This window comes from Pimephales promelas, chromosome 4 (genome assembly GCF_988280905.1).
Source record: "Pimephales promelas chromosome 4, fPimPro1.hap1.1, whole genome shotgun sequence".
Classification (NCBI taxonomy): domain Eukaryota; kingdom Metazoa; phylum Chordata; class Actinopteri; order Cypriniformes; family Leuciscidae; genus Pimephales; species Pimephales promelas.
The window spans coordinates 25536734-25560637 of NC_142772.1; the positions used below are offsets into that span (position 1 = coordinate 25536734).

The window sequence follows — 23904 nt, forward strand, 5'->3', positions numbered from 1 at the left end:
CCCCCAAAAAAAAACGTAAGGGGTAACACTGTCGTTTTTTTTTTTCTGGTCGAAATTTTGAATTTCGATATCTCAGCTCTGGAAGGGTCTAGAGCCTCCATTGTTGCACTCAGGTCTATGTCTCATGGCCCTCTATCAGAATCCAGAGTTTTGAGAAGATTGGGGATACTTAATTTTTCGCCCAAAAAAAAACAAAAAACGTAAGGGGTAACACTGTCGTTTTTTTTTTTATGGGTCGAAATTTAGATTTTCGATATCTCAGCTCTGGAAGGGTCTAGAGCCTCCATTGTTGCACTCAGGTCTAAGTCTCATGGCCCTCTATCAGAATCCAAAGTTTTGAGAAGATTAGGGATACTTAATTTTTCGCCCAAAAAAAAAAAACCGTAAGGGGTAACACTGTCGTTTTTTTTTTTCTGGTCGAAATTTTGAATTTCGATATCTCAGCTCTGGAAGGGTCTAGAGCCTCCATTGTTGCACTCAGGTCTATGTCTCATGGCCCTCTATCAGAATCCAGAGTTTTGAGAAGATTGGGGATACTTAATTTTTCGCCCAAAAAAAAAAAAAAACGTAAGGGGTAACACTGTCGTTTTTTTTTTTCTGGTCGAAATTTTGAATTTCGATATCTCAGCTCTGGAAGGCTCTAGAGCCTCCATTGTTGCACTCAGGTCTATGTCTCATGGCCCTCTATCAGAATCCAGAGTTTTGAGAAGATTGGGGATACTTAATTTTTCGCCCAAAAAAAAAAAACGTAAGGGGTAACACTGTCGTTTTTTTTTTCGGGTCGAAATTTTGAATTTCGATATCTCAGCTCTGGAAGGGTCTAGGGCCTCCATTGTTGCACTCAGGTCTAAGTCTCATGGCCCTCTATCAGAATCCAGAATTTTGAGAAGATTGGGGATACTTAATTTTTCGCCCAAAAAAAAAAACGTAAGGGATAACACTGTCGTTTTTTTTTTCTGGTCGAAATTTTGAATTTCGATATCTCAGCTCTGGAAGGGTGTAGAGCCTCCATTGTTGCATTCAGGTCTAAGTCTCATGGTCCTCTATCAGAATCCAGAGTTTTGAGAAGATTGGGGATACTTAATTTTTCGCCCAAAAAAAAAAAAACGTAAGGGGTAAGACTGTCGTTTTTTTTTTCGGGTCGAAATTTTGAGTTTCGATATCTCAGCACTGGAAGGGTCTATAGCCTCCATTGTTGCACTCAGGTCTATGTCTCATGGCCCTCTATCAGAATCCAGAGTTTTGAGAAGATTGGGGATACTTAATTTTTCGCCCAAAAAAAAAAACGTAAGGGGTAACACTGTCGTTTTTTTTTCGGGTCGAAATTTGGAGTTTCGATATCTCAGCACTGGAAGGGTCTAGAGCCTCCATTGTTGCACTCAGGTCTATGGCTGCGTCCAAAACCGCATACTCAATGAGTAGGTACTTAATTTCAATAAGTACTTACTCAACGAGCGCTAAAAGAGTAGGTACTTTATAGCCAAATCTCGTTGAGTATGAATGAGAACCGGACATCTGCCATGTTGACGTTATCATGTGACCTACTACGACGTGTTATCATCATATCACAAGCGCAAAGAAATGAACAGCGACACGTTTAATTCTTCTATCTATAAATATCTTGACATTGATGAAACTTTCTCATTTTGTTGTGGTATTGTTGAAGAAACAGCTGATATTTTTTTTATTAAGAAACCCCCAAATCGTCACCTCTTGAATATATGTTGTTAATTTCTTTATTTTATACCCAAAACCTTTCTCCCTTAAGTTTTCCTCCTTTTCTTGATGAATTTACCTCGTTTCATCCCTCAGACCTATAACAACAAAACAACAACATTTTTCATGTATTATGAAGAACTATTTAAAGATATTTAGCCTTGTTATTGTTCCTTTTTCCTGTATTATGATGTAAACAAACCAATGATCTTTATGTTTTCTGTTTTGTCATTATGACTATTATGGTATCTTTCCATGATCTTGTATGTAATACGTTTATAAGTTTAAATTATGAGTGACAGGTGTACTAACACTTCATAACATCAGTGACTCGACAGCACAACCTAGAACAGTTTTCCTCTGCGTTTGTAATGTCTGCACAAAGGAGACGGGCAGCTGCTCGAAGATCTCTTTTGGAGAAAACTGTTGATTTTATACTCGAAAAATGTAAGTATCACTCCTTAAAAATTAATATTACCTCAGAATGAATTGCATTGTTAGCCCACCCCAAAACTTAAACAAAATAATAATATTAAATGCTGACCAATACTTAATTATATAACTTTTTTATATACTAAAAATATAATTTAATATAACAAGCAAAATGTAATTTGTTTTGTCATATGACAGTTATGCATGAATAAATTTATATTCATAAATGCAGTGAAACATCTCAATTATCAGTCAATCGATGAATTAATGGATACATTAATTAAATAATTCAATTTTATATACTGACAACAATAATAAAAATGAATAAATGAGTAAAAGAACAAATAAAAGTAACCATCACAATAAACAAATGCATTATACAAGTCAACAACACATGAAACAAAGCTTTATTCAAACTACAAACATGTATTTACAGGGCTGAACACCACATCCTAATGCCGTCTCAACACAGCGGTTCCCATTCTGCGGCTTTATTCTGATGAATTCACCAGAGGGGACTGTGCCTTCGTCCCGGAGCTTGTTGCTGCGCTGCGCTTCACAATCTAAGGCAATAAGGGCAGGTGGAGAGATAGAGGGTCTTGTAAGGGCAGGTGGAGAGATGGAGGGACTCATCCATGGCAACACTTCCAGGATGCAGCTCTAGGCTCCTCATCCTCTGTGCTCACACCAGTCTGCAGACATTTCAGATCCTACAAAAATGCACAAACATTATACAAAAGCAGTAATTTTAACACAATGTCATTTGATTTATGTATTAAAAATAACCTTACTTTATATTTGAGTAAAATCCCTAAAACAAATGCTGCCATCATCTTTCCTTGCAGGTCTTGCTCCACCACAAAAGCTATGCAGCAAATGCACAGAAATCAAGAATCAGAAAAGTGTTGTAATTTCTCTACTTGAAATTTGTACAATAATTCAAATAAACTACAATTTAAGATTGAATAGATTTTGTTATCCATTTCTGTAGTATACTCACTCAGAGCCTTTCATGACAGCATTCAGCATCATGAGCCTCTCTCCAGCAGATAAACACACGCGTGTTCTTCTGTCCCTGTAACATACAGACAAGATTCACATTACGAGTTCAACACTGAATTTACATGCTGAGGTTGATGTGTTAACTCACTTTTAATCCAACTTAAATGTTCCTCAATATATCAACACTAATAAGGGACAAATTAAATATAACATATTTAGTTACTTTATAGATTTGTTTATTTACCTTATTTACAGTACATTTGTCTAATGTAAGTAGTGTTGTTGACAACAGTGAATTATCCTTCATATTAATAGCACACATAACGTTACATCACTCAGATGTATTTTTCATGTTGGGATGTGCTCATCTGCAATACTTAAACAATATTTTCATTTCAGATGTAAATAGACATTTTAAATAAGCGTATTTAAGATGTAACGTTATATGGTTATGTAAATCCATTTTAGAAACTTACGTGTAGCCTACTTACTGGAGCTCCCCTGTTTAACTAACTAATAAAACATGTGTTTACAGCAAAATCACAACTATACTATACTGTCTAAGTCCTTTAGACCTTCAACAGTTAAAACGTTTACTCTATAGTAGTTTAACACATACGATTTAAACACAGGAAACCGTGTTTGCTCACATTTGAAAACCCCTGCTGATCTCCGATGTTGATAATGACGTATGCTCTCCCGTGGCCTCCTGGGATAGAAGAGTATCCATCGGATGAACACTCAAAAATCGGGGCGAAAGCAGGAGATCATCCGGGAACTTCTCGCCTACTCTTTTATGAGTACTGAGGTTTCGGACATACTACTCCTTTCAAATACTGTTTCCCCCTACTATATAGTACGAAAGTAGGAATATTCGGACGTACTATAAGTATACGTATGCCCGAATCTCGCGATAATTAGTACGTCACTCTGGTAATTCTCGCCTACTCTTTTATGGATACTAAGGATTTGGACATACTTATTCGCTCGCCTACTGCTTTTTCCCTACTATATAGTAGGGAAGTATGCGGTTTCGGACGCAGCCTATGTCTCATGGCCCTCTATCAGAATCCAGAGTTTTGAGAAGATTGGGGATACTTAATTTTTCGCCCAAAAAAAAAACGTAAAGGGTAACACTGTCGTTTTTTTTTCTGGTCGAAATTTTGAATTTCCATATCTCGGCTCTGGATGGGTCTAGAGCCTCCATTGTTGCACTCAGGTCTATGTCTCATGGCCCTCTATCAGAATCCAGAGTTTTGAGAAGATTGGGGATACTTAATTTTACGCCCCAAAAAAAAAACGTAAGGGGTAACACTGTCGTTTTTTTTTCTGGTCGAAATTTAGAATTTCGATATCTCAGCTCTGGAAGGGTCTAGAGCCTCCATTGTTGCACTCAGGTCTAAGTCTCATGGCCCTCTATCAGAATCCAGAGTTTTGAGAAGATTGGGGATACTTAATTTTTCGCCCAAAAAAAACAAAACGTAAGGGGTAACACTGTTGTTGTTTTTTTTTCGGGGGCGAAATTTTGATTTTGATATCTCAGCTCTGGAAGGGTCTAGAGCCTCCATTGTTGCACTCAGGTCTATGTCTCATGGCCCTCTATCAGAATCCAGAGTTTTGAGAAGATTGGGCATACTTATTTTTTCGCCCCCCCCAAAAAAACGTAAGGGGTAACACTGTCGTTTTTTTTCTGGTCGAAATTTTGAATTTCGATATCTCAGCACTGGAAGGGTCTAGAGCCTCCATTGTTGCACTCAGGTCTATGTCTCATGGCCCTCTATAAGAATCCAGAGTTTTGAGAAGATTGGGGATACTTAATTTTTCGCCCAAAAAAAAAAACGTAAGGGGTAACACTGTCGTTTTTTTTTTCGGGTCGAAATTTTGAGTTTCGATATCTCAGCACTGGAAGGGTCTAGAGTCTCCATTGTTGCACTCAGGTCTATGTCTCATGGCCCTCTATCAGAATCCAGAGTTTTGAGAAGATTGGGGATACTTAATTTTTCGGCCAAAAAAAAAAAAACGTAAGGGGTAACACTGTCGTTTTTTTTTTCTGGTCGAAATTTTGAATTTCGATATCTCGGCTCTGGAAGGGTCTAGAGCCTCCATTGTTGCACTCAGGTCTATGTCTCATGACCCTCTATCCGAATCCAGAGTTTTGAGAAGATTGGGGACACTTAATTTTTCGCCCAAAAAAAAAAACGTAAGGGGTAACACTGTCTGGGTTTTTTTCTGGTCGAAATTTTGAATTTCGATATCTCAGCACTGGAAGGGTCTAGAGCCTCCATTGTTGCACTCAGGTCTATGTCTCATGGCCCTCTATAAGAATCCAGAGTTTTGAGAAGATTGGGGATACTTAATTTTTCGCCCAAAAAAAAAAACGTAAGGGGTAACACTGTCGTTTTTTTTTTCGGGTCGAAATTTTGAGTTTCGATATCTCAGCACTGGAAGGGTCTAGAGTCTCCATTGTTGTACTCAGGTCTATGTCTCATGGCCCTCTATCAGAATCCAGAGTTTTGAGAAGATTGGGGATACTTAATTTTTCGGCCAAAAAAAAAAAACGTAAGGGGTAACACTGTCGTTTTTTTTTTCTGGTCGAAATTTTGAATTTCGATATCTCGGCTCTGGAAGGGTCTAGAGCCTCCATTGTTGCACTCAGGTCTATGTCTCATGGCCCTCTATCCGAATCCAGAGTTTTGAGAAGATTGGGGACACTTAATTTTTCGCCCAAAAAAAAAAACGTAAGGGGTAACACTGTCTGGGTTTTTTTCTGGTCGAAATTTTGAATTTCGATATCTCAGCTCTGGAAGGGTCTAGAGCCTCCATTGTTGCACTCAGGTCTATGTCTCATGGCCCTCTATCAGAATTCAGAGTTTTGAGAAGATTGGGGATACTTAATTTTTCGCCCAAAAAAAAAAAAATGTAAGGGGTAACACTGTCGTTTTTTTTTCGGGTCGAAATTTTGATTTTCGATATCTCAGCTCTGGAAGGGTCTAGAGCCTCCATTGTTGCACTCAGGTCTAAGTCTCATGGCCCTCTATCAGAATCCAAAGTTTTGAGAAGATTAGGGACACTTAATTTTTCGCCCCAAAAAAAAAAAACGTAAGGGGTAACACTGTCGTTTTTTTTTTTTTTGGTCGAAATTTTGAATTTCGATATCTCAGCTCTGGAAGGGTCTAGAGCCTCCATTGTTGCACTCAGGTCTATGTCTCATGGCCCTCTATCAGAATCCAGAGTTTTGAGAAGATTGGGGATACTTAATTTTTCGCCCAAAAAAAAAAAAAACGTAAGGGGTAACACTGTCGTTTTTTTTTTTCTGGTCGAAATTTTGAATTTCGATATCTCAGCTCTGGAAGGCTCTAGAGCCTCCATTGTTGCACTCAGGTCTATGTCTCATGGCCCTCTATCAGAATCCAGAGTTTTGAGAAGATTGGGGATACTTAATTTTTCGCCCAAAAAAAAAAAACGTAAGGGGTAACACTGTCGTTTTTTTTTTCGGGTCGAAATTTTGAATTTCGATATCTCAGCTCTGGAAGGGTCTAGGGCCTCCATTGTTGCACTCAGGTCTAAGTCTCATGGCCCTCTATCAGAATCCAGAATTTTGAGAAGATTGGGGATACTTAATTTTTCGCCCAAAAAAAAAAACGTAAGGGATAACACTGTCGTTTTTTTTTTCTGGTCGAAATTTTGAATTTCGATATCTCAGCTCTGGAAGGGTGTAGAGCCTCCATTGTTGCATTCAGGTCTAAGTCTCATGGTCCTCTATCAGAATCCAGAGTTTTGAGAAGATTGGGGATACTTAATTTTTCGCCCAAAAAAAAAAAAACGTAAGGGGTAAGACTGTCGTTTTTTTTTTCGGGTCGAAATTTTGAGTTTCGATATCTCAGCACTGGAAGGGTCTATAGCCTCCATTGTTGCACTCAGGTCTATGTCTCATGGCCCTCTATCAGAATCCAGAGTTTTGAGAAGATTGGGGATACTTAATTTTTCGCCCAAAAAAAAAAACGTAAGGGGTAACACTGTCGTTTTTTTTTCGGGTCGAAATTTGGAGTTTCGATATCTCAGCACTGGAAGGGTCTAGAGCCTCCATTGTTGCACTCAGGTCTATGGCTGCGTCCAAAACCGCATACTCAATGAGTAGGTACTTAATTTCAATAAGTACTTACTCAACGAGCGCTAAAAGAGTAGGTACTTTATAGCCAAATCTCGTTGAGTATGAATGAGAACCGGACATCTGCCATGTTGACGTTATCATGTGACCTACTACGACGTGTTATCATCATATCACAAGCGCAAAGAAATGAACAGCGACACGTTTAATTCTTCTATCTATAAATATCTTGACATTGATGAAACTTTCTCATTTTGTTGTGGTATTGTTGAAGAAACAGCTGATATTTTTTTTATTAAGAAACCCCCAAATCGTCACCTCTTGAATATATGTTGTTAATTTCTTTATTTTATACCCAAAACCTTTCTCCCTTAAGTTTTCCTCCTTTTCTTGATGAATTTACCTCGTTTCATCCCTCAGACCTATAACAACAAAACAACAACATTTTTCATGTATTATGAAGAACTATTTAAAGATATTTAGCCTTGTTATTGTTCCTTTTTCCTGTATTATGATGTAAACAAACCAATGATCTTTATGTTTTCTGTTTTGTCATTATGACTATTATGGTATCTTTCCATGATCTTGTATGTAATACGTTTATAAGTTTAAATTATGAGTGACAGGTGTACTAACACTTCATAACATCAGTGACTCGACAGCACAACCTAGAACAGTTTTCCTCTGCGTTTGTAATGTCTGCACAAAGGAGACGGGCAGCTGCTCGAAGATCTCTTTTGGAGAAAACTGTTGATTTTATACTCGAAAAATGTAAGTATCACTCCTTAAAAATTAATATTACCTCAGAATGAATTGCATTGTTAGCCCACCCCAAAACTTAAACAAAATAATAATATTAAATGCTGACCAATACTTAATTATATAACTTTTTTATATACTAAAAATATAATTTAATATAACAAGCAAAATGTAATTTGTTTTGTCATATGACAGTTATGCATGAATAAATTTATATTCATAAATGCAGTGAAACATCTCAATTATCAGTCAATCGATGAATTAATGGATACATTAATTAAATAATTCAATTTTATATACTGACAACAATAATAAAAATGAATAAATGAGTAAAAGAACAAATAAAAGTAACCATCACAATAAACAAATGCATTATACAAGTCAACAACACATGAAACAAAGCTTTATTCAAACTACAAACATGTATTTACAGGGCTGAACACCACATCCTAATGCCGTCTCAACACAGCGGTTCCCATTCTGCGGCTTTATTCTGATGAATTCACCAGAGGGGACTGTGCCTTCGTCCCGGAGCTTGTTGCTGCGCTGCGCTTCACAATCTAAGGCAATAAGGGCAGGTGGAGAGATAGAGGGTCTTGTAAGGGCAGGTGGAGAGATGGAGGGACTCATCCATGGCAACACTTCCAGGATGCAGCTCTAGGCTCCTCATCCTCTGTGCTCACACCAGTCTGCAGACATTTCAGATCCTACAAAAATGCACAAACATTATACAAAAGCAGTAATTTTAACACAATGTCATTTGATTTATGTATTAAAAATAACCTTACTTTATATTTGAGTAAAATCCCTAAAACAAATGCTGCCATCATCTTTCCTTGCAGGTCTTGCTCCACCACAAAAGCTATGCAGCAAATGCACAGAAATCAAGAATCAGAAAAGTGTTGTAATTTCTCTACTTGAAATTTGTACAATAATTCAAATAAACTACAATTTAAGATTGAATAGATTTTGTTATCCATTTCTGTAGTATACTCACTCAGAGCCTTTCATGACAGCATTCAGCATCATGAGCCTCTCTCCAGCAGATAAACACACGCGTGTTCTTCTGTCCCTGTAACATACAGACAAGATTCACATTACGAGTTCAACACTGAATTTACATGCTGAGGTTGATGTGTTAACTCACTTTTAATCCAACTTAAATGTTCCTCAATATATCAACACTAATAAGGGACAAATTAAATATAACATATTTAGTTACTTTATAGATTTGTTTATTTACCTTATTTACAGTACATTTGTCTAATGTAAGTAGTGTTGTTGACAACAGTGAATTATCCTTCATATTAATAGCACACATAACGTTACATCACTCAGATGTATTTTTCATGTTGGGATGTGCTCATCTGCAATACTTAAACAATATTTTCATTTCAGATGTAAATAGACATTTTAAATAAGCGTATTTAAGATGTAACGTTATATGGTTATGTAAATCCATTTTAGAAACTTACGTGTAGCCTACTTACTGGAGCTCCCCTGTTTAACTAACTAATAAAACATGTGTTTACAGCAAAATCACAACTATACTATACTGTCTAAGTCCTTTAGACCTTCAACAGTTAAAACGTTTACTCTATAGTAGTTTAACACATACGATTTAAACACAGGAAACCGTGTTTGCTCACATTTGAAAACCCCTGCTGATCTCCGATGTTGATAATGACGTATGCTCTCCCGTGGCCTCCTGGGATAGAAGAGTATCCATCGGATGAACACTCAAAAATCGGGGCGAAAGCAGGAGATCATCCGGGAACTTCTCGCCTACTCTTTTATGAGTACTGAGGTTTCGGACATACTACTCCTTTCAAATACTGTTTCCCCCTACTATATAGTACGAAAGTAGGAATATTCGGACGTACTATAAGTATACGTATGCCCGAATCTCGCGATAATTAGTACGTCACTCTGGTAATTCTCGCCTACTCTTTTATGGATACTAAGGATTTGGACATACTTATTCGCTCGCCTACTGCTTTTTCCCTACTATATAGTAGGGAAGTATGCGGTTTCGGACGCAGCCTATGTCTCATGGCCCTCTATCAGAATCCAGAGTTTTGAGAAGATTGGGGATACTTAATTTTTCGCCCAAAAAAAAAACGTAAAGGGTAACACTGTCGTTTTTTTTTCTGGTCGAAATTTTGAATTTCCATATCTCGGCTCTGGATGGGTCTAGAGCCTCCATTGTTGCACTCAGGTCTATGTCTCATGGCCCTCTATCAGAATCCAGAGTTTTGAGAAGATTGGGGATACTTAATTTTACGCCCCAAAAAAAAAACGTAAGGGGTAACACTGTCGTTTTTTTTTCTGGTCGAAATTTAGAATTTCGATATCTCAGCTCTGGAAGGGTCTAGAGCCTCCATTGTTGCACTCAGGTCTAAGTCTCATGGCCCTCTATCAGAATCCAGAGTTTTGAGAAGATTGGGGATACTTAATTTTTCGCCCAAAAAAAACAAAACGTAAGGGGTAACACTGTTGTTGTTTTTTTTTCGGGGGCGAAATTTTGATTTTGATATCTCAGCTCTGGAAGGGTCTAGAGCCTCCATTGTTGCACTCAGGTCTATGTCTCATGGCCCTCTATCAGAATCCAGAGTTTTGAGAAGATTGGGCATACTTATTTTTTCGCCCCCCCCAAAAAAACGTAAGGGGTAACACTGTCGTTTTTTTTCTGGTCGAAATTTTGAATTTCGATATCTCAGCACTGGAAGGGTCTAGAGCCTCCATTGTTGCACTCAGGTCTATGTCTCATGGCCCTCTATAAGAATCCAGAGTTTTGAGAAGATTGGGGATACTTAATTTTTCGCCCAAAAAAAAAACGTAAGGGGTAACACTGTCGTTTTTTTTTTCGGGTCGAAATTTTGAGTTTCGATATCTCAGCACTGGAAGGGTCTAGAGTCTCCATTGTTGCACTCAGGTCTATGTCTCATGGCCCTCTATCAGAATCCAGAGTTTTGAGAAGATTGGGGATACTTAATTTTTCGGCCAAAAAAAAAAAAACGTAAGGGGTAACACTGTCGTTTTTTTTTTCTGGTCGAAATTTTGAATTTCGATATCTCGGCTCTGGAAGGGTCTAGAGCCTCCATTGTTGCACTCAGGTCTATGTCTCATGACCCTCTATCCGAATCCAGAGTTTTGAGAAGATTGGGGACACTTAATTTTTCGCCCAAAAAAAAAAACGTAAGGGGTAACACTGTCTGGGTTTTTTTCTGGTCGAAATTTTGAATTTCGATATCTCAGCACTGGAAGGGTCTAGAGCCTCCATTGTTGCACTCAGGTCTATGTCTCATGGCCCTCTATAAGAATCCAGAGTTTTGAGAAGATTGGGGATACTTAATTTTTCGCCCAAAAAAAAAAACGTAAGGGGTAACACTGTCGTTTTTTTTTTCGGGTCGAAATTTTGAGTTTCGATATCTCAGCACTGGAAGGGTCTAGAGTCTCCATTGTTGTACTCAGGTCTATGTCTCATGGCCCTCTATCAGAATCCAGAGTTTTGAGAAGATTGGGGATACTTAATTTTTCGGCCAAAAAAAAAAAACGTAAGGGGTAACACTGTCGTTTTTTTTTTCTGGTCGAAATTTTGAATTTCGATATCTCGGCTCTGGAAGGGTCTAGAGCCTCCATTGTTGCACTCAGGTCTATGTCTCATGGCCCTCTATCCGAATCCAGAGTTTTGAGAAGATTGGGGACACTTAATTTTTCGCCCAAAAAAAAAAACGTAAGGGGTAACACTGTCTGGGTTTTTTTCTGGTCGAAATTTTGAATTTCGATATCTCAGCTCTGGAAGGGTCTAGAGCCTCCATTGTTGCACTCAGGTCTATGTCTCATGGCCCTCTATCAGAATTCAGAGTTTTGAGAAGATTGGGGATACTTAATTTTTCGCCCAAAAAAAAAAAAAAATGTAAGGGGTAACACTGTCGTTTTTTTTTCGGGTCGAAATTTTGATTTTCGATATCTCAGCTCTGGAAGGGTCTAGAGCCTCCATTGTTGCACTCAGGTCTAAGTCTCATGGCCCTCTATCAGAATCCAAAGTTTTGAGAAGATTAGGGACACTTAATTTTTCGCCCCAAAAAAAAAAACGTAAGGGGTAACACTGTCGTTTTTTTTTTTTTTTGGTCGAAATTTTGAATTTCGATATCTCAGCTCTGGAAGGGTCTAGAGCCTCCATTGTTGCACTCAGGTCTATGTCTCATGGCCCTCTATCAGAATCCAGAGTTTTGAGAAGATTGGGGATACTTAATTTTTCGCCCAAAAAAAAAAAAATGTAAGGGGTAACACTGTCGTTTTTTTTTGGGTCGAAATTTTGATTTTCGATATCTCAGCTCTGGAAGGGTCTAGAGCTTCCATTGTTGCACTCAGGTCTAAGTCTCATGGCCCTCTATCAGAATCCAAAGTTTTGAGAAGATTAGGGATACTTAATTTTTCGCCCAAAAAAAAAAAAAACGTAAGGGGTAACACTGTCGTTTTTTTTTTTTTTTTGGTCGAAATTTTGATTTTCGATATCTCAGCTCTGGAAGGGTCTAGAGCCTCCATTGTTGCACTCAGGTCTATGTCTCATGGCCCTCTATCAGAATCCAGAGTTTTGAGAAGATTGGGCATACTTAATTTTTCGCCCCCCAAAAAAAAGGTAAGGGGTAACACTGTCGTTTTTTTTTTCTGGTCGAAATTTTGAATTTCGATATCTCAGCACTGGAAGGGTCTAGAGCCTCCATTGTTGCACTCAGGTCTATGTCTCATGTCCCTCTATCAGAATCCAGAGTTTTGAGAAGATTGGGGATACTTAATTTTTCGGCCAAAAAAAAAAACGTAAGGGGTAACACTGTCGTTTTTTTTTTTTTTTGGTCGAAATTTTGATTTTCGATATCTCAGCTCTGGAAGGGTCTAGAGCCTCCATTGTTGCACTCAGGTCTATGTCTCATGGCCCTCTATCATAATCCAGAGTTTTTAGAAGATTGGGGATACTTAATTTTTCGCCCAAAAAAAAAAAAACGTAAGGGGTAACACTGTCGTTTTTTTTCGGGTCGAAATTTTGAATTTCGATATCTCAGCTCTGGAAGGGTCTAGAGCCTCCATTGTTGCACTCAGGTCTATGTCTCATGGCCCTCTATCAGAATCCAGAGTTTTGAGAAAATTGGGCATACTTAATTTTTCGCCCCCCCAAAAAAAGGTAAGGGGTAACACTGTCGTTTTTTTTTTCTGGTCGAAATTTTGAATTTCGATATCTCAGCTCTGGAAGGGTCTAGAGCGTCCATTGTTGCACTCAGGTCTATGTCTCATGGCCCTCTATCAGAATCCAGAGTTTTGAGAAGATTGGGGATACTTAATTTTTCGCCCAAAAAAAAAAAAAAAAAACGTAAGGGGTAACACTGTCGTTTTTTTTTCGGGTCGAAATTTGGAGTTTCGATATCTCAGCACTGGAAGGGTCTAGAGCCTCCATTGTTGCACTCAGGTCTATGTCTCATGTCCCTCTATCAGAATCCAGAGTTTTGAGAAGATTGGGGATACTTAATTTTTCGGCCAAAAAAAAAAACGTAAGGGGTAACACTGTCGTTTTTTTTTTCTGGTCGAAATTTTGAATTTCGATATCTCGGCTCTGGAAGGGTCTAGAGCCTCCATTGTTGCACTCAGGTCTAAGTCTCATGGCCCTCTATCAGAATCCAAAGTTTTGAGAAGATTAGGGATACTTAATTTTTCGCCCCCCAAAAAAAAAAAAACGTAAGGGGTAACACTGTCGGTTTTTTTTTTTTTGGTCGAAATTTTGAATTTCGATATCTCAGCTCTGGAAGGGTCTAGAGCCTCCATTGTTGCACTCAGGTCTATGTCTCATGGCCCTCTATCAGAATCCAGAGTTTTGAGAAGATTGGGCATACTTAATTTTTCGCCCCCCAAAAAAAAGGTAAGGGGTAACACTGTCGTTTTTTTTTTTCTGGTCGAAATTTTGAATTTCAATATCTCAGCACTGGAAGGGTCTAGAGCCTCCATTGTTGCACTCAGGTCTATGTCTCATGGCCCTCTATCATAATCCAGAGTTTTGAGAAGATTGGGGATACTTAATTTTTCGCCCAAAAAAAAAACGTAAGGGGTAACACTGTCGTTTTTTTTCGGGTCGAAATTTGGAGTTTCGATATCTCAGCACTGGAAGGGTCTAGAGCCTCCATTGTTGCACTCAGGTCTATGTCCCATGGCCCTCTATCAGAATCCAGAGTTTTGAGAAGATTGGGGATACTTAATTTTTCGCCCAAAAAAAAAAAAAAACGTAAGGGGTAACACTGTCGTTTTTTTTCGGGTCGAAATTTGGAGTTTCGATATCTCAGCACTGGAAGGGTCTAGAGCCTCCATTGTTGCACTCAGGTCTATGTCTCATGGCCCTCTATCATAATCCAGAGTTTTGAGAAGATTGGGGATACTTAATTTTTCGCCCAAAAAAAAAAACGTAAGGGGTAACACTGTCGTTTTTTTTTTCGGGTCGAAATTTTGATTTTCGATATCTCAGCTCTGGAAGTGTCTAGAGCCTCCATTGTTGCACTCAGGTCTAAGTCTCATGGCCCTCTATAAGAATCCAAAGTTTTGAGAAGATTAGGGATACTTAATTTTTCGCCCAAAAAAAAAAAAATGTAAGGGGTAACACTGTCGTTTTTTTTTTTTGGTCGAAATTTTGAATTTCGATATCTCACCTCTGGAAGGGTCTAGAGCCTCCATTGTTGCACTCAGGTCTATGTCTCATGGCCCTCTATCAGAATCCAGAGTTTTGAGAAAATTGGGCATACTTCATTTTTCGCCCCCCCAAAAAAAGGTAAGGGGTAACACTGTCGTTTTTTTTTTTGGTCGAAATTTTGAATTTCGATATCTCAGCTCTGGAATGGTCTAGAGCGTCCATTGTTGCACTCAGGTCTATGTCTCATGGCCCTCTATCAGAATCCAGAGTTTTGAAAAGATTGGGGATACTTAATTTTTCGCCCAAAAAAAAAAAAACCCAAAGGGGTAACACTGTCGTTTTTTTTTCGGGTCGAAATTTGGAGTTTCGATATCTCAGCACTGGAAGGGTCTACAGCCTCCATTGTTGCACTCAGGTCTATGTCTCATGGCCCTCTATCAGAATCCAGAGTTTTGAGAAGATTGGGGATACTTAATTTTTCGGCCAAAAAAAAAAAAACGTAAGGGGTAACACTGTCGTTTTTTTTTTCTGGGCGAAATTTTGAATTTCGATATCTCGGCTCTGGAAGGGTCTAGAGCCTCCATTGTTGCACTCAGGTCTATGTCTCATGGCCCTCTATCAGAATCCAGAGTTTTGAGAAAATTGGGGACACTTAATTTTTCGCCCAAAAAAAAAAAACGTAAGGGGTAACACTGTCGTTTTTTTTTTCTGGTCGAAATTTTGAATTTCGATATCTCAGCTCTGGAAGGGTCTAGAGCCTCCATTGTTGCACTCAGGTCTATGTCTCATGGCCCTCTATCAGAATCCAGAGTTTTTAGAAGATTGGGGATACTTAATTTTTCGCCCAAAAAAAAAAAAAAACGTAAGGGGTAACACTGTCGTTTTTTTTTTCGGGTCGAAATTTTGATTTTCGATATCTCAGCTCTGGAAGGGTCTAGAGCCTCCATTGTTGCACTCAGGTCTATGTCTCATGGCCCTCTATCATAATCCAGAGTTTTGAGAAGATTGGGGATACTTAATTTTTCGCCCAAAAAAAAAAACGTAAGGGGTAACACTGTCGTTTTTTTTTTCGGGTCGAAATTTTGATTTTCGATATCTCAGCTCTGGAAGTGTCTAGAGCCTCCATTGTTGCACTCAGGTCTAAGTCTCATGGCCCTCTATAAGAATCCAAAGTTTTGAGAAGATTAGGGATACTTAATTTTTCGCCCAAAAAAAAAAAAATGTAAGGGGTAACACTGTCGTTTTTTTTTTTGGTCGAAATTTTGAATTTCGATATCTCACCTCTGGAAGGGTCTAGAGCCTCCATTGTTGCACTCAGGTCTATGTCTCATGGCCCTCTATCAGAATCCAGAGTTTTGAGAAAATTGGGCATACTTCATTTTTCGCCCCCCCAAAAAAAGGTAAGGGGTAACACTGTCGTTTTTTTTTTTTGGTCGAAATTTTGAATTTCGATATCTCAGCTCTGGAATGGTCTAGAGCGTCCATTGTTGCACTCAGGTCTATGTCTCATGGCCCTCTATCAGAATCCAGAGTTTTGAAAAGATTGGGGATACTTAATTTTTCGCCCAAAAAAAAAAAAACCCAAAGGGGTAACACTGTCGTTTTTTTTTCGGGTCGAAATTTGGAGTTTCGATATCTCAGCACTGGAAGGGTCTACAGCCTCCATTGTTGCACTCAGGTCTATGTCTCATGGCCCTCTATCAGAATCCAGAGTTTTGAGAAGATTGGGGATACTTAATTTTTCGGCCAAAAAAAAAAAAACGTAAGGGGTAACACTGTCGTTTTTTTTTTCTGGGCGAAATTTTGAATTTCGATATCTCGGCTCTGGAAGGGTCTAGAGCCTCCATTGTTGCACTCAGGTCTATGTCTCATGGCCCTCTATCAGAATCCAGAGTTTTGAGAAAATTGGGGACACTTAATTTTTCGCCCAAAAAAAAAAAACGTAAGGGGTAACACTGTCGTTTTTTTTTTCTGGTCGAAATTTTGAATTTCGATATCTCAGCTCTGGAAGGGTCTAGAGCCTCCATTGTTGCACTCAGGTCTATGTCTCATGGCCCTCTATCAGAATCCAGAGTTTTTAGAAGATTGGGGATACTTAATTTTTCGCCCAAAAAAAAAAAAAAACGTAAGGGGTAACACTGTCGTTTTTTTTTTCGGGTCGAAATTTTGATTTTCGATATCTCAGCTCTGGAAGGGTCTAGAGCCTCCATTGTTGCACTCAGGTCTAAGTCTCATGGCCCTCTATCAGAATCCAAAGTTTTGAGAAGATTAGGGATACTTAATTTTTCGCCCAAAAAAAAAACGTAAGGGGTAACACTGTCGTTTTTTTTTTTGGTCGAAATTTTGAATTTCAATATCTCAGCTCTGGAAGGGTCTAGAGCCTCCATTTTTGCACTAAGGTTTAAGTCTCATGGCCCTCTATCAGAATCCAGAGTTTTGAGAAGATTGGGCATACTTAATTTTTCGCCCCCCAAAAAAAACGTAAGGGGTAACACTGTCGTTTTTTTTTTTGGTCGAAATTTTGAATTTCGATATCTCAGCTCTGGAAGGATCTAGAGCCTCCATTGTTGCACTCAGGTCTAAGTCTCATGGCCCTCTATCAGAATCCAGAGTTTTGAGAAGATTGGGGATACTTAATTTTTCGGCCAAAAAAAAAAAAAAACGTAAGGGGTAACACTGTTGTTGTTTTTTTCGGGTCGAAATTTTGATTTTCGATATATCAGCTCTGGAAGGGTCTAGGTTCTCCATTGTTGCACTCAGGTCTAAGTCTCATGGCCCTCTATCAGAATCCAGAATTTTGAGAAGATTGGGGATACTTAATTTTTCGCCCAAAAAAAAAAACGTAAGGGATAACACTGTCGTTTTTTTTTCTGGTCGAAATTTTGAATTTCGATATCTCAGCTCTGGAAGGGTGTAGAGCCTCCATTGTTGCACTCAGGTCTAAGTCTCATGGTACTCTATCAGAATCCAGAGGTTTGAGAAGATTGGGGATACTTAATTTTTCGCCCAAAAAAAAAACGTAAGGGGTAACACTGTCGTTTTTTTTTCTGGTCGAAATTTTGAATTTCGATATCTCGGCTCTGGATGGGTCTAGAGCCTCCATTGTTGCACTCAGGTCTATGTCTCATGGCCCTCTATCAGAATCCAGAGTTTTGAGAAGATTGGGGATACTTAATTTTTGGCCCCCCCAAAAAAAACGTAAGGGGTAACACTGTCGTTTTTTTTTTTCTGGTCGAAATTTTGAATTTCGATATCTCAGCTCTGGAAGGGTCTAGAGCCTCCATTGTTGCACTCAGGTCTATGTCTCATGGCCCTCTATCAGAATCCAGAGTTTTGAGAAGATTGGGGATACTTAATTTTTCGCCCAAAAAAAAACAAAAAACGTAAGGGGTAACACTGTCGTTTTTTTTTTTATGGGTCGAAATTTAGATTTTCGATATCTCAGCTCTGGAAGGGTCTAGAGCCTCCATTGTTGCACTCAGGTCTAAGTCTCATGGCCCTCTATCAGAATCCAAAGTTTTGAGAAGATTAGGGATACTTAATTTTTCGCCCAAAAAAAAAAAACCGTAAGGGGTAACACTGTCGTTTTTTTTTTTCTGGTCGAAATTTTGAATTTCGATATCTCAGCTCTGGAAGGGTCTAGAGCCTCCATTGTTGCACTCAGGTCTATGTCTCATGGCCCTCTATCAGAATCCAGAGTTTTGAGAAGATTGGGGATACTTAATTTTTCGCCCAAAAAAAAAAAAAAACGTAAGGGGTAACACTGTCGTTTTTTTTTTCTGGTCGAAATTTTGAATTTCGATATCTCAGCTCTGGAAGGCTCTAGAGCCTCCATTGTTGCACTCAGGTCTATGTCTCATGGCCCTCTATCAGAATCCAGAGTTTTGAGAAGATTGGGGATACTTAATTTTTCGCCCAAAAAAAAAAAACGTAAGGGGTAACACTGTCGTTTTTTTTTTCGGGTCGAAATTTTGAATTTCGATATCTCAGCTCTGGAAGGGTCTAGGGCCTCCATTGTTGCACTCAGGTCTAAGTCTCATGGCCCTCTATCAGAATCCAGAATTTTGAGAAGATTGGGGATACTTAATTTTTCGCCCAAAAAAAAAAACGTAAGGGATAACACTGTCGTTTTTTTTTTCTGGTCGAAATTTTGAATTTCGATATCTCAGCTCTGGAAGGGTGTAGAGCCTCCATTGTTGCATTCAGGTCTAAGTCTCATGGTCCTCTATCAGAATCCAGAGTTTTGAGAAGATTGGGGATACTTAATTTTTCGCCCAAAAAAAAAAAAACGTAAGGGGTAAGACTGTCGTTTTTTTTTTCGGGTCGAAATTTTGAGTTTCGATATCTCAGCACTGGAAGGGTCTATAGCCTCCATTGTTGCACTCAGGTCTATGTCTCATGGCCCTCTATCAGAATCCAGAGTTTTGAGAAGATTGGGGATACTTAATTTTTCGCCCAAAAAAAAAAACGTAAGGGGTAACACTGTCGTTTTTTTTTCGGGTCGAAATTTGGAGTTTCGATATCTCAGCACTGGAAGGGTCTAGAGCCTCCATTGTTGCACTCAGGTCTATGGCTGCGTCCAAAACCGCATACTCAATGAGTAGGTACTTAATTTCAATAAGTACTTACTCAACGAGCGCTAAAAGAGTAGGTACTTTATAGCCAAATCTCGTTGAGTATGAATGAGAACCGGACATCTGCCATGTTGACGTTATCATGTGACCTACTACGACGTGTTATCATCATATCACAAGCGCAAAGAAATGAACAGCGACACGTTTAATTCTTCTATCTATAAATATCTTGACATTGATGAAACTTTCTCATTTTGTTGTGGTATTGTTGAAGAAACAGCTGATATTTTTTTTATTAAGAAACCCCCAAATCGTCACCTCTTGAATATATGTTGTTAATTTCTTTATTTTATACCCAAAACCTTTCTCCCTTAAGTTTTCCTCCTTTTCTTGATGAATTTACCTCGTTTCATCCCTCAGACCTATAACAACAAAACAACAACATTTTTCATGTATTATGAAGAACTATTTAAAGATATTTAGCCTTGTTATTGTTCCTTTTTCCTGTATTATGATGTAAACAAACCAATGATCTTTATGTTTTCTGTTTTGTCATTATGACTATTATGGTATCTTTCCATGATCTTGTATGTAATACGTTTATAAGTTTAAATTATGAGTGACAGGTGTACTAACACTTCATAACATCAGTGACTCGACAGCACAACCTAGAACAGTTTTCCTCTGCGTTTGTAATGTCTGCACAAAGGAGACGGGCAGCTGCTCGAAGATCTCTTTTGGAGAAAACTGTTGATTTTATACTCGAAAAATGTAAGTATCACTCCTTAAAAATTAATATTACCTCAGAATGAATTGCATTGTTAGCCCACCCCAAAACTTAAACAAAATAATAATATTAAATGCTGACCAATACTTAATTATATAACTTTTTTATATACTAAAAATATAATTTAATATAACAAGCAAAATGTAATTTGTTTTGTCATATGACAGTTATGCATGAATAAATTTATATTCATAAATGCAGTGAAACATCTCAATTATCAGTCAATCGATGAATTAATGGATACATTAATTAAATAATTCAATTTTATATACTGACAACAATAATAAAAATGAATAAATGAGTAAAAGAACAAATAAAAGTAACCATCACAATAAACAAATGCATTATACAAGTCAACAACACATGAAACAAAGCTTTATTCAAACTACAAACATGTATTTACAGGGCTGAACACCACATCCTAATGCCGTCTCAACACAGCGGTTCCCATTCTGCGGCTTTATTCTGATGAATTCACCAGAGGGGACTGTGCCTTCGTCCCGGAGCTTGTTGCTGCGCTGCGCTTCACAATCTAAGGCAATAAGGGCAGGTGGAGAGATAGAGGGTCTTGTAAGGGCAGGTGGAGAGATGGAGGGACTCATCCATGGCAACACTTCCAGGATGCAGCTCTAGGCTCCTCATCCTCTGTGCTCACACCAGTCTGCAGACATTTCAGATCCTACAAAAATGCACAAACATTATACAAAAGCAGTAATTTTAACACAATGTCATTTGATTTATGTATTAAAAATAACCTTACTTTATATTTGAGTAAAATCCCTAAAACAAATGCTGCCATCATCTTTCCTTGCAGGTCTTGCTCCACCACAAAAGCTATGCAGCAAATGCACAGAAATCAAGAATCAGAAAAGTGTTGTAATTTCTCTACTTGAAATTTGTACAATAATTCAAATAAACTACAATTTAAGATTGAATAGATTTTGTTATCCATTTCTGTAGTATACTCACTCAGAGCCTTTCATGACAGCATTCAGCATCATGAGCCTCTCTCCAGCAGATAAACACACGCGTGTTCTTCTGTCCCTGTAACATACAGACAAGATTCACATTACGAGTTCAACACTGAATTTACATGCTGAGGTTGATGTGTTAACTCACTTTTAATCCAACTTAAATGTTCCTCAATATATCAACACTAATAAGGGACAAATTAAATATAACATATTTAGTTACTTTATAGATTTGTTTATTTACCTTATTTACAGTACATTTGTCTAATGTAAGTAGTGTTGTTGACAACAGTGAATTATCCTTCATATTAATAGCACACATAACGTTACATCACTCAGATGTATTTTTCATGTTGGGATGTGCTCATCTGCAATACTTAAACAATATTTTCATTTCAGATGTAAATAGACATTTTAAATAAGCGTATTTAAGATGTAACGTTATATGGTTATGTAAATCCATTTTAGAAACTTACGTGTAGCCTACTTACTGGAGCTCCCCTGTTTAACTAACTAATAAAACATGTGTTTACAGCAAAATCACAACTATACTATACTGTCTAAGTCCTTTAGACCTTCAACAGTTAAAACGTTTACTCTATAGTAGTTTAACACATACGATTTAAACACAGGAAACCGTGTTTGCTCACATTTGAAAACCCCTGCTGATCTCCGATGTTGATAATGACGTATGCTCTCCCGTGGCCTCCTGGGATAGAAGAGTATCCATCGGATGAACACTCAAAAATCGGGGCGAAAGCAGGAGATCATCCGGGAACTTCTCGCCTACTCTTTTATGAGTACTGAGGTTTCGGACATACTACTCCTTTCAAATACTGTTTCCCCCTACTATATAGTACGAAAGTAGGAATATTCGGACGTACTATAAGTATACGTATGCCCGAATCTCGCGATAATTAGTACGTCACTCTGGTAATTCTCGCCTACTCTTTTATGGATACTAAGGATTTGGACATACTTATTCGCTCGCCTACTGCTTTTTCCCTACTATATAGTAGGGAAGTATGCGGTTTCGGACGCAGCCTATGTCTCATGGCCCTCTATCAGAATCCAGAGTTTTGAGAAGATTGGGGATACTTAATTTTTCGCCCAAAAAAAAAACGTAAAGGGTAACACTGTCGTTTTTTTTTCTGGTCGAAATTTTGAATTTCCATATCTCGGCTCTGGATGGGTCTAGAGCCTCCATTGTTGCACTCAGGTCTATGTCTCATGGCCCTCTATCAGAATCCAGAGTTTTGAGAAGATTGGGGATACTTAATTTTACGCCCCAAAAAAAAAACGTAAGGGGTAACACTGTCGTTTTTTTTTCTGGTCGAAATTTAGAATTTCGATATCTCAGCTCTGGAAGGGTCTAGAGCCTCCATTGTTGCACTCAGGTCTAAGTCTCATGGCCCTCTACCAGAATCCAGAGTTTTGAGAAGATTGGGGATACTTAATTTTTCGCCCAAAAAAAACAAAACGTAAGGGGTAACACTGTTGTTGTTTTTTTTTCGGGGGCGAAATTTTGATTTTGATATCTCAGCTCTGGAAGGGTCTAGAGCCTCCATTGTTGCACTCAGGTCTATGTCTCATGGCCCTCTATCAGAATCCAGAGTTTTGAGAAGATTGGGCATACTTATTTTTTCGCCCCCCCCAAAAAAACGTAAGGGGTAACACTGTCGTTTTTTTTCTGGTCGAAATTTTGAATTTCGATATCTCAGCACTGGAAGGGTCTAGAGCCTCCATTGTTGCACTCAGGTCTATGTCTCATGGCCCTCTATAAGAATCCAGAGTTTTGAGAAGATTGGGGATACTTAATTTTTCGCCCAAAAAAAAAAACGTAAGGGGTAACACTGTCGTTTTTTTTTTCGGGTCGAAATTTTGAGTTTCGATATCTCAGCACTGGAAGGGTCTAGAGTCTCCATTGTTGCACTCAGGTCTATGTCTCATGGCCCTCTATCAGAATCCAGAGTTTTGAGAAGATTGGGGATACTTAATTTTTCGGCCAAAAAAAAAAAAACGTAAGGGGTAACACTGTCGTTTTTTTTTTCTGGTCGAAATTTTGAATTTCGATATCTCGGCTCTGGAAGGGTCTAGAGCCTCCATTGTTGCACTCAGGTCTATGTCTCATGACCCTCTATCCGAATCCAGAGTTTTGAGAAGATTGGGGACACTTAATTTTTCGCCCAAAAAAAAAAACGTAAGGGGTAACACTGTCTGGGTTTTTTTCTGGTCGAAATTTTGAATTTCGATATCTCAGCACTGGAAGGGTCTAGAGCCTCCATTGTTGCACTCAGGTCTATGTCTCATGGCCCTCTATAAGAATCCAGAGTTTTGAGAAGATTGGGGATACTTAATTTTTCGCCCAAAAAAAAAAACGTAAGGGGTAACACTGTCGTTTTTTTTTTCGGGTCGAAATTTTGAGTTTCGATATCTCAGCACTGGAAGGGTCTAGAGTCTCCATTGTTGTACTCAGGTCTATGTCTCATGGCCCTCTATCAGAATCCAGAGTTTTGAGAAGATTGGGGATACTTAATTTTTCGGCCAAAAAAAAAAAACGTAAGGGGTAACACTGTCGTTTTTTTTTTCTGGTCGAAATTTTGAATTTCGATATCTCGGCTCTGGAAGGGTCTAGAGCCTCCATTGTTGCACTCAGGTCTATGTCTCATGGCCCTCTATCCGAATCCAGAGTTTTGAGAAGATTGGGGACACTTAATTTTTCGCCCAAAAAAAAAAACGTAAGGGGTAACACTGTCTGGGTTTTTTTCTGGTCGAAATTTTGAATTTCGATATCTCAGCTCTGGAAGGGTCTAGAGCCTCCATTGTTGCACTCAGGTCTATGTCTCATGGCCCTCTATCAGAATTCAGAGTTTTGAGAAGAT

At 38.5% G+C, this 23904-nt stretch overlaps 3 long non-coding RNA genes across 6 annotated transcripts; all 3 read right to left on the minus strand.

Moving 5' to 3' along the window:
* Window positions 1–2783: 2783 nt before the first annotated feature.
* LOC148981707 (uncharacterized) lies at window positions 2784–4164 on the minus strand. Of its 2 annotated transcripts, XR_016168316.1 has the most exons (4): window positions 3801–4164; window positions 3149–3223; window positions 2940–3013; window positions 2784–2858 (listed from the first exon to the last, which is right to left on the minus strand). It is a non-coding gene; the product is annotated as an uncharacterized LOC148981707 (long non-coding RNA). The 2 variants fall into 2 exon arrangements; XR_016168315.1 differs by lacking the exon at window positions 2784–2858 and having other exon boundaries at window positions 2877–3013; window positions 3801–4161.
* Window positions 4165–8649: 4485 nt separating this feature from the next.
* LOC148981708 (uncharacterized) lies at window positions 8650–10030 on the minus strand. 2 transcript variants are annotated; one of them, XR_016168318.1, is made up of 4 exons: window positions 9667–10030; window positions 9015–9089; window positions 8806–8879; window positions 8650–8724 (listed from the first exon to the last, which is right to left on the minus strand). It is a non-coding gene; the product is annotated as an uncharacterized LOC148981708 (long non-coding RNA). The 2 variants fall into 2 exon arrangements; XR_016168317.1 differs by lacking the exon at window positions 8650–8724 and having other exon boundaries at window positions 8743–8879; window positions 9667–10027.
* Window positions 10031–20655: 10625 nt separating this feature from the next.
* Window positions 20656–22038, minus strand: LOC148981709 (uncharacterized). 2 transcript variants are annotated; one of them, XR_016168320.1, is made up of 4 exons: window positions 21673–22038; window positions 21021–21095; window positions 20812–20885; window positions 20656–20730 (listed from the first exon to the last, which is right to left on the minus strand). It is a non-coding gene; the product is annotated as an uncharacterized LOC148981709 (long non-coding RNA). The 2 variants fall into 2 exon arrangements; XR_016168319.1 differs by lacking the exon at window positions 20656–20730 and having other exon boundaries at window positions 20749–20885; window positions 21673–22035.
* Window positions 22039–23904: the final 1866 nt, after the last annotated feature.